General features: G+C 50.4%; 8 pseudogenes; all 8 read left to right on the forward strand.

Annotated features, from left to right (window-relative positions):
• The first annotated feature begins 1,880 nt into the window (after window positions 1-1,880).
• On the forward strand, window positions 1,881-2,000 carry LOC130322409 (5S ribosomal RNA; annotated as a pseudogene).
• Window positions 2,001-2,872: 872 nt separating this feature from the next.
• Window positions 2,873-2,992, forward strand: LOC130314654 (5S ribosomal RNA; annotated as a pseudogene).
• A 3,270-nt stretch (window positions 2,993-6,262) lies between these two features.
• LOC130318643 (5S ribosomal RNA) lies at window positions 6,263-6,382 on the forward strand (annotated as a pseudogene).
• A 480-nt stretch (window positions 6,383-6,862) lies between these two features.
• LOC130314665 (5S ribosomal RNA) lies at window positions 6,863-6,982 on the forward strand (annotated as a pseudogene).
• Window positions 6,983-9,055: 2,073 nt separating this feature from the next.
• On the forward strand, window positions 9,056-9,175 carry LOC130322420 (5S ribosomal RNA; annotated as a pseudogene).
• A 1,469-nt stretch (window positions 9,176-10,644) lies between these two features.
• On the forward strand, window positions 10,645-10,764 carry LOC130351996 (5S ribosomal RNA; annotated as a pseudogene).
• Window positions 10,765-11,641: 877 nt separating this feature from the next.
• On the forward strand, window positions 11,642-11,761 carry LOC130334655 (5S ribosomal RNA; annotated as a pseudogene).
• Window positions 11,762-12,244: 483 nt separating this feature from the next.
• Window positions 12,245-12,364, forward strand: LOC130318654 (5S ribosomal RNA; annotated as a pseudogene).
• The last annotated feature ends 1,788 nt before the right edge of the window (window positions 12,365-14,152 follow it).

Here is a 14,152-nt window from a genome sequence, read left to right on the forward strand (position 1 = left end):
TTTTGATCTGTTGCCGCCTTCCTCTCCGATTAAAAAAAATATTTATTGATGCTTAAATCCACAGTATACAAGGCGTGAAGATGTCAACGGCCATCCTAAGCTGAACGCGCCTGCTCTCGTCAGATCGCAGACTGGTACAGATCTTAGGGCCCGGTAAGTACCGGCATGGGACACTGGCTGGGAATCCCGGGTGCAGTTGACATTTTAATCTGTTGCCGCCTTACGCTCCGATTCGGAAAAGGATTTATTGATGCTTAAATGCACAGTATAAAGGGCGTGAAGCTGTCAACGGCCATCCTAAGCTGAACGCGCCTTCTCTCGGCAGATCGCAGACTGCTACCCAGCTTAGGGCCCGGTAAGTACCAGCATGGGAGACTGGCTGGGAATCCCAGGTGTCGTTGACATTTTGCTCTGTTGCCGCCTTACGCTCCGATTCCGAAAAGGATTTATTGATGCTTAAATCCACAGTATACAGGGTGTGAAGTTGTCTACGGCCATCCTAAGCTGAATGTGCCTGTTCTCGTCAGATCGCAGACTGCTACCCTGCTTCGGGCCTGATAAGTACCAGCATGGGAGACTGGCTGGGAATCCCGGGTGCAGTTGACATTTTGCTCTGTTTCTGCTCCGATTCCGAAAATTATTTATTGATGCTTAAATCCACAGTATACAAAGTGTGAAGCTGTCAACGGCCATCCTAAGCTAAATGCACCTGCTCTCGTCAGATCGCAGACTGCTACCCAGCTTAGGGCCTGGTAAGTACCAGCATGGGAGACTGGCTGGGAATCCCGGGTGCAGTTGACATTTTAGTCTGTTGCCGCCTTCCGCTCAGATTCGGAAAAGGATTTATTGATGCTTAAATGCACAATAAACAGGGTGTGAAGCTGTCAACGGCCATCCTAAGCCTGAACGTGCCTGCTCTCCTCAGATCGCAGACTGCTGCCCGTCAGTTACCGGCATGGGAGACTGGCTGGCAATCCAAGGTGCCATTGACATTTTGCTCTGTTGCCGCCTTCCTCTCCGATTAAAAAAATATTTATTGATGCTTAAATCCACAATATACAAGGCGTGAAGATGTCAACGGCCATCCTAAGCTGAACGCGCCTGCTTTCGTCAGATCGCAGACTGCTACCCAGCTTAGGGCCCAGTAAGTACCGGCATGGGAGACTGGCTGAGAATCTCAGGTGTTGTTGACATTTTGCTCTGTAGCTCTGTAGACATTTTGCTCCGATTCCAAAAAGGATTTATTGATGCTTAAATCCACAATATACAGGGTGTGAAGCCGTCTACGGCTATCCTAAGCTGAATGCGCCTGTTCTTGTCAGATCGCAGACTGCTGCCCGGCAAGTACGGGCATGGGAGACTGGCTGGCAATCCAAGGTGCTATAGACATTTTGATCTGTTGCCGCCTTACTCTCCGATTAAAAAAAATATTTATTGATGCTTAAATCAACAGTATACAAGGCGTGAAGATGTCAACGGCCATCCTAAGCTGAACGCGCCTGCTCTTGTCAGATCGCAGACTGCTTCCCAGCTTAGGGCCCGGTAAGTACTGGCATGGGAGACTGGCTGGGAATCCCAGGTGCCGTTGACATTTTGCTCTATTGCTGCCTTCCGCTCCGATTCCGAAAATAATTTATTGATGCTTAAATCCACAGTATACAAGGTGTGAAGCTGTCGACGGCCATCCTAAGCTTAACGCGCCTGCTCTCGTCAGATCGCAGACTGGTACAGATCTTAGGGCCCGGTAAGTACCGGCATGGGACACTGGCTGGGAATCCCGGCTGCCGTTGACATTTTGCTCTGTTGCCGCCTTCTGTTCCGTTCCGATTCCGAAAAGGTTTTATTGATGCTTAAATGCACAGTATAAAGGGCGAGAAGCTGTCAACGGCCATCCTAAGCTGAACTCGCCTGCTCTCGTCAGATCGCAGACTGCTACACAGCTTAGGGCCCGGTAAGTACCAGCATGGGAGACTGGCTGGGAATCCCAGGTGTCGTTGACATTTTGCTCTGTTGCCGCCTTTCGCTCCGATTCCGAAAAGGATTTATTGATGCTTAAATCCACAGTATACAGGTTGTGAAAATGTCTACGGCCATCCTAAGCTGAATGCGCCTGTTCTTGTCAGATCGCAGACTGCTACCCAGCTTCGGGCCTGGTAAGTGTCGGCATGGGAGGCTGGCTGGGAATCCTGGGAGCAGTTGAAATTTTGCTCTGTTTCTGCTCCGATTCCGAAAATTATTTATTGATGCTTAAATCCACAGTATACAAAGTGTGAAGCTGTCAACGGCCATACTAAGCTGAACGCGCCTGCTTTCGTCTGATCGCAGACTGCTACCCAGCTTAGAGCCTTGTAAGTACCAGCATGGGAGACTGGCTGGGAATCCCGGGTGCAGTTGACATTTTAATCTGTTGCCGCCTTCCGCTCCGATTCGGAAAAGGATTTATTGATGCTTAAATCCACAATATACAGGGTGTGAAGCTGTCAACGGCCATCCTAAGCCTAAACGTGCCTGCTCTCCTCAGATCGCAGACTGCTGCCCGGCAGTTATCGGCATGGGAGACTGGCTGGCAATCCAAGGTGCCATTGACATTTTGCTCTGTTGCCGCCTTCCTCTCCGATTAATAAAAATATGTATGGATGCTTAAATCCACAATATACAAGGCGTGAAGCTGTCAACGTCCATCCTAAGCTGAACGTGCCTGCTCTCGTCAGATCGCAGACTGCTACCCAGCTTAGGGCCTGGTAAGTACCAGCATGGGAGACTGGCTGGGAATCCCGGGTGCAGTTGACATTTTAATCTGTTGCCGCCTTCCGCTCCGATTCGGAAAAGGATTTATTGATGCTTAAATGCACAGTATAAAGGGCATGAAGCTGTCAACGGCCATCCTAAGCTGAACGCGCCTGCTCTCGTCAGATCGCAGACTGCTACCCAGCTTAGGGCCCGGTAAGTACCAGCATGGGAGACTGGCTGGGAATCCCAGGTGTCGTTGACATTTTGCTCTGTTGCCGCCTTACGCTCCGATTCCGAAAAGGATTTATTGATGCTTAAATCCACAGTATACAGGGTGTGAAGATGTCTACGGCCATCCTAAGCTGAATGCGACTGTTCTCGTCAGATCGCAGACTGCTACCCAGCTTCGGGCCTGGTAAGTACCAGCATGGGAGACTGGCTGGGAATCCCGGGTGCAGTTGACATTTTGCTCTGTTTCTGCTCCGATTCCAAAAATTATTTATTGATGCTTAAATCCACAGTATACAAAGTGTGAAGCTGTCAACGGCCATACTAAGCTGAACGCGCCTGCTTTCGTCTGATCGCAGACTGCTACCCAGCTTAGAGCCTTGTAAGTACCAGCATGGGAGACTGGCTGGGAATCCCGGGTGCAGTTGACATTTTAATCTGTTGCCGCCTTCCCCTCCGATTCGGAAAAGGATTTATTGATGCTTAAATCCACAATATACAGGGTGTGAAGCAGTCAACAGCCATCCTAAGCCTGAACGTGCCTGCTCTCCTCAGATCGCAGACTGCTGCCCGGCAGTTACCGGCATGGGAGACTGGCTGGCAATCCAAGGTGCCATTGACATTTTGCTCTGTTGCCGCCTTCCTCTCCGATTAAAAAAATATTTATTGATGCTTAAATCCACAATATACAAGGCGTGAAGATGTCAACGGCCATCCTAAGCTGAATGCGCCTGCTTTCGTCAGATCGCAGACTTCTACCCAGCTTAGGGCCCAGTAAGTACCGGCATGGGACACTGGCTGGGAATCCCGGCTGCCGTTGACATTTTGCTCTGTTGCCGCCTTCCGTTCCAATTCCGAAAAGGATTTATTGATGCCTAAATGCACAGTATAAAGGGCGAGAAGCTGTCAACGGCCATCCTAAGCTTAACGCGCCTGCTCTCGTCAGATCGCAGACTGGTACAGATCTTAGGGCCCGGTAAGTACCGGCATGGGACACTGGCTGGGACTCCCGGCTGCCGTTGACATTTTGCTCTGTTGCCGCCTTCCGTTCCGATTCCGAAAAGGTTTTATTGATGCTTAAATGCACAGTATACAAAGTGTGAAGCTGTCAACGGCCATCCTAAGCTGAACGCGCCTGCTCTCGTCAGATCGCAGACTGCTACCCAGCTTAGGGCCCGGTAAGTACCAGCCTGGGAGACTGGCTGGGAATCTCAGGTGTTGTTGACATTTTGCTCTGTAGCTCTGTAGACATTTTGCTCCGATTCCGAAAAGGATTTATTGATGCTTAAATCCACAATATACAGGGTGTGAAGCCGTCTACGGCTATCCTAAGCTGAATGCGCCTGTTCTTGTCAGATCGCAGACTGCTGCCCGGCAAGTACGGGCATGGGAGACTGGCTCGCAATCCAAGGTGCTATTGACATTTTGATCTGTTGCCGCCTTCCTCTCCGATTAAAAAAAATATTTATTGATGCTTAAATCCACAGTATACAAGGCGTGAAGATGTCAACGGCCATCCTAAGCTGAACGCGCCTGCTCTCGTCAGATCGCAGACTGCTACCCAGCTTAGGGCCCGGTAAGTACTGGCATGTGAGACTGGCTGGTAATCCCGGGTGCCGTTGATATTTTGCTCTATTGCTGCCTTCCGCTCCGATTCCGAAAATAATTTATTGATGCTTAAATCCACAGTATACAAGGTGTGAAGCTGTCGACGGCCATCCTAAGCTTAACGCGCCTGCTCTCGTCAGATCGCAGACTGGTACAGATCTTAGGGCCCGGTAAGTACCGGCATGGGACACTGGCTGGGAATCCCGGCTGCCGTTGACATTTTGCTCTGTTGCCGCCTTCCGTTCCAATTCCGAAAAGGATTTATTGATGCCTAAATGCACAGTATAAAGGGCGAGAAGCTGTCAACGGCCATCCTAAGCTGAACGCGCCTGTTCTCGTCAGATCGCAGACTGCTACCCAGCTTCGGGCCTGGTAAGTACCAGCAAGGGAGACTGGCTGGGAATCCCGGGTGCAGTTGACATTTTGCTCTGTTTCTGCTCCGATTCCGAAAATTATTTATTGATGCTTAAATCCACAGTATACAAAGTGTGAAGCTGTCAACGGCCATCCTAAGCTGAACGCGCCTGCTCTCGTCAGATCGCAGACTGCTACCCAGCTTAGGTCCTGGTAAGTACCAGCATGGGAGACTGGCTGGGAATCCCGGGTGCAGTTGACTTTTTAATATGTTGCCGCCTTCCGCTCCGATTCGGAAAATGATTTATTGATGCTTAAATCCACAATATACAGGGTGTAAAGCTGTCAACGGCCATCCTAAGCCTGAACGTGCCTGCTTTCCTCAGATCGCAGACTGCTGCCCGGCAGTTACCGGCATGGGAGACTGGCTGGCAATCCAAGGTGCCATTGACATTTTGCTCTGTTGCCGCCTTCCTCTCCGATGAAAAAAATATTTATTGATGCTTAAATCCACAATATACAAGGCGTGAAGATGTCAACGGCCATCCTAAGCTGAACGCGCCTGCTCTCGTCAGATCGCAGACTGCTACCCAGCTTAGGGCCCAGTAAGTACCGGCATGGGAGACTGGCTGGGAATCCCGGGTGCAGTTGACATTTTTCTCTGTTGCCGCCTTCCGCTCCGATTCCGAAAATAATTTATTGATGCTTAAATCCACAGTATACAAGGTGTGAAGCTGTCGACGGCCATCCTAAGCTTAACGCGCCTGCTCTCGTCAGATCGCAGACTGGTACAGATCTTAGGGCCCGGTAAGTACCGGCATGGGACACTGGCTGGGAATCCCGGCTGCCGTTGACATTTTGCTCTGTTGCCGCCTTCCGTTCCGATTCCGAAAAGGATTTATTGATGCTTAAATGCACAGTATACAAAGTGTGAAGCTGTCAACAGCCATCCTAAGCTGAACGCGCCTGCTCTCATCAGATCGCAGACTGCTACCCAGCTAAGGGCCCAGTAAGTACCGGCATGGGAGACTGGCTGGGAATCCCGGGTGCAGTTGACATTTTGCTCTGTTGCCGCCTTCCGTTCCGATTCCGAAAAGAATTTATTGATGCTTAAATCCACAGTATACAAGGTGTGAAGCTGTCGACAGCCATCCTAAGCTTAACGCGCCTGCTCTCGTCAGATAGCAGACTGGTACAGATCTTAGGGCCCGGTAAGTACCGGCATGGGACACTGGCTGGGAATCCCGGCTGCCGTTGACATTTTGCTTTGTTGCCGCCTTCCGTTCCGATTCCGAAAAGGATTTATTGATGCTTAAATGCACAGTATACAAAGTGTGAAGCTGTCAACGGCCATCCTAAGCTGAACGCACCTGCTCTCGTCAGATCGCAGACTGCTACCCAGCTTAGGGCCCGGTAAGTACCAGCATGGGAGACTGGCTGGGAATCTCAGGTGTTGTTGACATTTTGCTCTGTAGCTCTGTAGACATTTTGCTCCGATTCCGAAAAGGATTTATTGATGCTTAAATCCACAATATACAGGGTGTGAAGTCGTCTACGGCTATCCTAAGCTGAATGCGCCTGTTCTTGTCAGATCGCAGACTGCTGCCCGGCAAGTACGGGCATGGGTGACTGGCTGGCAATCCAAGGTGCTATTGACATTTTGATCTGTTGCCGCCTTCCTCTCCGATTAAAAAAAATATTTATTGATGCTTAAATCCACAGTATACAAGGCGTGAAGATGTCAACGGCCATCCTAAGCTGAACGCGCCTGCTCTCGTCAGATCGCAGACTGGTACAGATCTTAGGGCCCGGTAAGTACCGGCATGGGACACTGGCTGGGAATCCCGGGTGCAGTTGACATTTTAATCTGTTGCCGCCTTACGCTCCGATTCGGAAAAGGATTTATTGATGCTTAAATGCACAGTATAAAGGGCGTGAAGCTGTCAACGGCCATCCTAAGCTGAACGCGCCTGCTCTCGTCAGATCGCAGACTGCTACCCAGCTTAGGGCCCGGTAAGTACCAGCATGGGAGACTGGCTGGGAATCCCAGGTGTCGTTGACATTTTGCTCTGTTGCCGCATTACGCTCCGATTCCGAAAAGGATTTATTGATGCTTAAATCCACAGTATACAGGGTGTGAAGTTGTCTACGGCCATCCTAAGCTGAATGTTCCTGTTCTCGTCAGATCGCAGACTGCTACCCTGCTTCGGGCCTGATAAGTACCAGCATGGGAGACTGGCTGGGAATCCCGGGTGCAGTTGACATTTTGCTCTGTTTCTGCTCCGATTCCGAAAATTATTTATTGATGCTTAAATCCACAGTATACAAAGTGTGAAGCTGTCAACGGCCATCCTAAGCTAAATGCACCTGCTCTCGTCAGATCGCAGACTGCTACCCAGCTTAGGGCCTGGTAAGTACCAGCATGGGAGACTGGCTGGGAATCCCGGGTGCAGTTGACATTTTATTCTGTTGCCGCCTTCCGCTCAGATTCGGAAAAGGATTTATTGATGCTTAAATGCACAATAAACAGGGTGTGAAGCTGTCAACGGCCATCCTAAGCCTGAACGTGCCTGCTCTCCTCAGATCGCAGACTGCTGCCCGGCAGTTACCGGCATGGGAGACTGGCTGGCAATCCAAGGTGCCATTGACATTTTGCTCTGTTGCCGCCGATTAAAAAAATATTTATTGATGCTTAAATCCACAATATACAAGGTGTGAAGATGTCAACGGCCATCCTAAGCTGAACGCGCCTGCTCTCGTCAGATCGCAGACTGCTACCCAGCTTAGGGCCCAGTAAGTACCGGCATGGGAGACTGGCTGGGAATCCCGGGTGCAGTTGACATTTTGCTCTGTTGCCGCCTTCCGCTCCGATTCCGAAAAGAATTTATTGATGCTTAAATCCACAGTATACAAGGTGTGAAGCTGTCGACGGCCATCCTAAACTTAACGCGCCTGCTCTCGTCAGATCGCAGACTGGTACAGATCTTAGGGCCCGGTATGTACCGGCATGGGACACTGGCTGGGAATCCCGGCTGCCGCTGACATTTTGCTCTGTTGCCGCCTTCCGTTCCGATTCCGAAAAGGATTTATTGATGCTTAAATGCACAGTATACAAAGTGTGAAGCTGTCAACGGCCATCCTAAGCTGAACGCGCCTGCTCTCGTCAGATCGCAGACTGCTACCCAGCTTAGGGTCTGGTAAGTACCAGCATGGGAGACTGGCTGGGAATCCCGGGTGCAGTTGACATTTTAATCTGTTGCCGCCTTCCGCTCCGATTCGGAAAAGGATTTATTGATGCTTAAATGCACAGTATAAAGGGCATGGAGCTGTTAATGGCCATCCTAAGCTGAACGCGCCTGCTCTCGTCAGATTGCAGACTGTTACCCAGCTTAGGGCCCGGTAAGTACCAGCATGGGAGACTGGCTGAGAATCTCAGGTGTTGTTGACATTTTGCTCTGTAGCTCTGTAGACATTTTGCTCCGATTCCAAAAAGGATTTATTGATGCTTAAATCCACAATATACAGGGTGTGAAGCCGTCTACGGCTATCCTAAGCTGAATGCGCCTGTTCTTGTCAGATCGCAGACTGCTGCCCGGCAAGTACGGGCATGGGAGACTGGCTGGCAATCCAAGGTGCTATAGACATTTTGATCTGTTGCCGCCTTACTCTCCGATTAAAAAAAATATTTATTGATGCTTAAATCAACAGTATACAAGGCGTGAAGATGTCAACGGCCATCCTAAGCTGAACGCGCCTGCTCTTGTCAGATCGCAGACTGCTTCCCAGCTTAGGGCCCGGTAAGTACTGGCATGGGAGACTGGCTGGGAATCCCAGGTGCCGTTGACATTTTGCTCTATTGCTGCCTTCCGCTCCGATTCCGAAAATAATTTATTGATGCTTAAATCCACAGTATACAAGGTGTGAAGCTGTCGACGGCCATCCTAAGCTTAACGCGCCTGCTCTCGTCAGATCGCAGACTGGTACAGATCTTAGGGCCCGGTAAGTACCGGCATGGGACACTGGCTGGGAATCCCGGCTGCCGTTGACATTTTGCTCTGTTGCCGCCTTCTGTTCCGTTCCGATTCCGAAAAGGTTTTATTGATGCTTAAATGCACAGTATAAAGGGCGAGAAGCTGTCAACGGCCATCCTAAGCTGAACTCGCCTGCTCTCGTCAGATCGCAGACTGCTACACAGCTTAGGGCCCGGTAAGTACCAGCATGGGAGACTGGCTGGGAATCCCAGGTGTCGTTGACATTTTGCTCTGTTGCCGCCTTTCGCTCCGATTCCGAAAAGGATTTATTGATGCTTAAATCCACAGTATACAGGTTGTGAAAATGTCTACGGCCATCCTAAGCTGAATGCGCCTGTTCTTGTCAGATCGCAGACTGCTACCCAGCTTCGGGTCTGGTAAGTGTCGGCATGGGAGGCTGGCTGGGAATCCTGGGAGCAGTTGAAATTTTGCTCTGTTTCTGCTCCGATTCCGAAAATTATTTATTGATGCTTAAATCCACAGTATACAAAATGTGAAGCGTACAACGGCCATCCTAAGCTGAACACGCCTGCTCTCGTCAGATCGCAGACTGCTACCCAGCTTAGGGCCCAGTAAGTACCAGCATGGGAGACTGGCTGGGAATCCCAGGTGTTGTTGACATTTTGCTCTGTAACCGCCTTCCGCTTCGATTCCGAAAAGGATTTATTGATGCTTAAATCCACAGTATACAGGGTGTGAAGCCGTCTACGGCTATCCTAAGCTGAATGTGCCTGTTCTTTTTAGATCGCAGACTGCTGCCCGGCAAGTACGGGCATGGGTGACTGGCTGGCAATCCAAGGTGCTATTGACATTTTGCTCTGTTGCCGCCTTACTCTCCGATTCCGAAAAGGATTTATTGATGCTTAAATGCACAGTATAAAAAGCATGAAGCTGTCAATGGCCATCCTAAGCTGAACGCGCCTGCTCTCGTCAGAACGCAGACTGCTACCCAGCTTAGGGCCCGGTAAGTACTGGCATGGGAGACTGGCTGGCAATCCAAGGTGCCAATGACATTTTGCTCTGTTGCCACCTTCCTCTCCGATTAAAAAATTATTTATTGATGCTTAAATGCACAGTATACAAAGTGTGAAGCTGTCAACGGCCATCCTAAGCTGAACGCGCCTGCTCTCGTCAGATCGCAGACTGCTACCCAGCTAAGGGCCCAGTAAGTACCGGCATGGGAGACTGGCTGGGAATCCCGGGTGCAGTTGACATTTTGCTCTGTTGCCGCCTTCCGTTCCGATTCCGAAAAGAATTTATTGATGCTTAAATCCACAGTATACAAGGTGTGAAGCTGTCGACGGCCATCCTAAGCTTAACGCGCCTGCTCTCGTCAGATCGCAGACTGGTACAGATCTTAGGGCCCGGAAAGTACCGGCATGGGACACTGGCTGGGAATCCCGGCTGCCGGCGACATTTTGCTCTGTTGCCGCCTTCCGTTCCAATTCCGAAAAGGATTTATTGATGCCTAAATGCACAGTATAAAGGGCGAGAAGCTGTCAACGGCCATCCTAAGCTGAACGCGCCTGTTCTCGTCAGATCGCAGACTGCTACCCTGCTTCGGGCCTGGTAAGTACCAGCAAGGGAGACTGGCTGGGAATCCCGGGTGCAGTTGACATTTTGCTCTGTTTCTGCTCAGATTCCGAAAATTATTTATTGATGCTTAAATCCACAGTATACAAAGTGTGAAGCTGTCAACGGCCATCCTAAGCTGAACGCGCCTGCTCTCGTCAGATCGCAGACTGCTACCCAGCTTAGGTCCTGGTAAGTACCAGCATGGGAGACTGGCTGGGAATCCCAGGTGTCGTTGACATTTTGCTCTGTTGCCGCCTTCCGCTCCGATTCCGAAAAGGATTTATTGATGCTTAAATCCACAGTATACAGGGTGTGAAGACGTCTACGGCCATCCTAAGCTGAATGCGCCTGTTCTCGTCAGATCGCAGACTGCTACCCAGCTTAGAGCCTTGTAAGTACCAGCATGGGAGACTGGCAGGGAATCCCGGGTGCAGTTGACATTTTAATCTGTTGCCGCCTTCCCCTCCGATTCGGAAAAGGATTTATTGATGCTTAAATCCACAATATACAGGGTGTGAAGCTGTCAACAGCCATCCTAAGCCTGAACGTGCCTGCTCTCCTCAGATCGCAGACTGCTGCCCGGCAGTTACCGGCATGGGAGACTGGCTGGCAATCCAAGGTGCCATTGACATTTTGCTCTGTTGCCGCCTTCCTCTCCGATTAAAAAAATATTTATTGATGCTTAAATCCACAATATACAAGGCGTGAAGATGTCAACGGCCATCCTAAGCTGAACGCGCCTGCTCTCGTCAGATCGCAGACTTCTACCCAGCTTAGGGCCCAGTAAGTACCGGCATGGGAGACTAGCTGGGAATCCCGGGTGCAGTTGACATTTTGCTCTGTTGCCGCCTTCCGCTCCGATTCCGAAAAGAATTTATTGATGCTTAAATCCACAGTATACAAGGTGTGAAGCTGTCGACGGCCATCCTAAGCTTAACGCGCCTGCTCTCGTCAGATCGCAGACTGGTACAGATCTTAGGGCCCGGTAAGTACCGGCATGGGACACTGGCTGGGAATCCCGGCTGCCGTTGACATTTTGCTCTGTTGCCGCCTTCCGTTCCGATTCCGAAAAGGTTTATTGATGCTTAAATGCACAGTATACAAAGTGTGAAGCTGTCAACGGCCATCCTAAGCTGAACGCGCCTGCTCTCGTCAGATCGCAGACTGCTACCCAGCTTAGGGCCCGGTAAGTACCAGCATGGGAGACTGGCTGGGAATCTCAGGTGTTGTTGACATTTTGCTCTGTAGCTCTGTAGACATTTTGCTCCGATTCCGAAAAGGATTTATTGATGCTTAAATCCACAATATACAGGGTGTGAAGCCGTCTACGGCTATCCTAAGCTGAATGCGCCTGAACCTCTCCTCAGATCGCAGACTGCTGCCCGGCAAGTACGGGCATGGGAAACTGGCTCGCAATCCAAGGTGCTATTGACATTTTGATCTGTTGCCGCCTTCCTCTCCGATTAAAAAAAATATTTATTGATGCTTAAATCCACAGTATACAAGGCGTGAAGATGTCAACGGCCATCCTAAGCTGAACGCGCCTGCTCTCGTAGCAGAGCAGACTGGTACAGATCTTAGGGCCCGGTAAGTACCGGCATGGGACACTGGCTGGGAATCCCGGCTGCCGTTGACATTTTGCTCTGTTGCCGCCTTCCGTTCCGATTCCGAAAAGGATTTATTGATGCTTAAATGCACAGTATACAAAGTGTGAAGCTGTCAACGGCCATCCTAAGCTGAACGCACCTGCTCTCGTCAGATCGCAGACTGCTACCCAGCTTAGGGCCCGGTAAGTACCAGCATGGGAGACTGGCTGGGAATCTCAGGTGTTGTTGACATTTTGCTCTGTAGCTCTGTAGACATTTTGCTCCGATTCCGAAAAGGATTTATTGATGCTTAAATCCACAATATACAGGGTGTGAAGTCGTCTACGGCTATCCTAAGCTGAATGCGCCTGTTCTTGTCAGATCGCAGACTGCTGCCCGGCAAGTACGGGCATGGGTGACTGGCTGGCAATCCAAGGTGCTATTGACATTTTGATCTGTTGCCGCCTTCCTCTCCGATTAAAAAAAATATTTATTGATGCTTAAATCCACAGTATACAAGGCGTGAAGATGTCAACGGCCATCCTAAGCTGAACGCGCCTGCTCTCGTCAGATCGCAGACTGGTACAGATCTTAGGGCCCGGTAAGTACCGGCATGGGACACTGGCTGGGAATCCCGGGTGCAGTTGACATTTTAATCTGTTGCCGCCTTACGCTCCGATTCGGAAAAGGATTTATTGATGCTTAAATGCACAGTATAAAGGTCGTGAAGCTGTCAACGGCCATCCTAAGCTGAACGCGCCTTCTCTCGGCAGATCGCAGACTGCTACCCAGCTTAGGGCACGGTAAGTACCAGCATGGGAGACTGGCTGGGAATCCCAGGTGTCGTTGACATTTTGCTCTGTTGCCGCCTTACGCTCCGATTCCGAAAAGGATTTATTGATGCTTAAATCCACAGTATACAGGGTGTGAAGTTGTCTACGGCCATCCTAAGCTGAATGTGCCTGTTCTCGTCAGATCGCAGACTGCTACCCTGCTTCGGGCCTGATAAGTACCAGCATGGGAGACTGGCTGGGAATCCCGGGTGCAGTTGACATTTTGCTCTGTTTCTGCTCCGATTCCGAAAATTATTTATTGATGCTTAAATCCACAGTATACAAAGTGTGAAGCTGTCAACGGCCATCCTAAGCTAAATGCACCTGCTCTCGTCAGATCGCAGACTGCTACCCAGCTTAGGGCCTGGTAAGTACCAGCATGGGAGACTGGCTGGGAATCCCGGGTGCAGTTGACATTTTAGTCTGTTGCCGCCTTCCGCTCAGATTCGGAAAAGGATTTATTGATGCTTAAATGCACAATAAACAGGGTGTGAAGCTGTCAACGGCCATCCTAAGCCTGAACGTGCCTGCTCTCCTCAGATCGCAGACTGCTGCCCGGCAGTTACCGGCATGGGAGACTGGCTGGCAATCCAAGGTGCCATTGACATTTTGCTCTGTTGCCGCCTTCCTCTCCGATTAAAAAAATATTTATTGATGCTTAAATCCACAATATACAAGGCGTGAAGATGTCAACGGCCATCCTAAGCTGAACGCGCCTGCTCTCGTCAGATCGCAGACTGCTACCCAGCTTAGGGCCCAGTAAGTACCGGCATGGGAGACTGGCTGGGAATCCCGGGTGCAGTTGACATTTTGCTCTGTTGCCGCCTTCCGCTCCGATTCCGAAAAGAATTTATTGATGCTTAAATCCACAGTATACAAGGTGTGAAGCTGTCGACGGCCATCCTAAACTTAACGCGCCTGCTCTCGTCAGATCGCAGACTGGTACAGATCTTAGGGCCCGGTATGTACCGGCATGGGACACTGGCTGGGAATCCCGGCTGCCGCTGACATTTTGCTCTGTTGCCGCCTTCCGTTCCGTTCCCGAAAAGGATTTATTGATGCTTAAATGCACAGTATACAAAGTGTGAAGCTGTCAACGGCCATCCTAAGCTGAACGCGCCTGCTCTCGTCAGATCGCAGACTGCTACCCAGCTTAGGGTCTGGTAAGTACCAGCATGGGAGACTGGCTGGGAATCCCGGGTGCAGT

Source organism: Hyla sarda, chromosome 1 (genome assembly GCF_029499605.1).
Source record: "Hyla sarda isolate aHylSar1 chromosome 1, aHylSar1.hap1, whole genome shotgun sequence".
In the NCBI taxonomy this organism is placed as follows: domain Eukaryota; kingdom Metazoa; phylum Chordata; class Amphibia; order Anura; family Hylidae; genus Hyla; species Hyla sarda.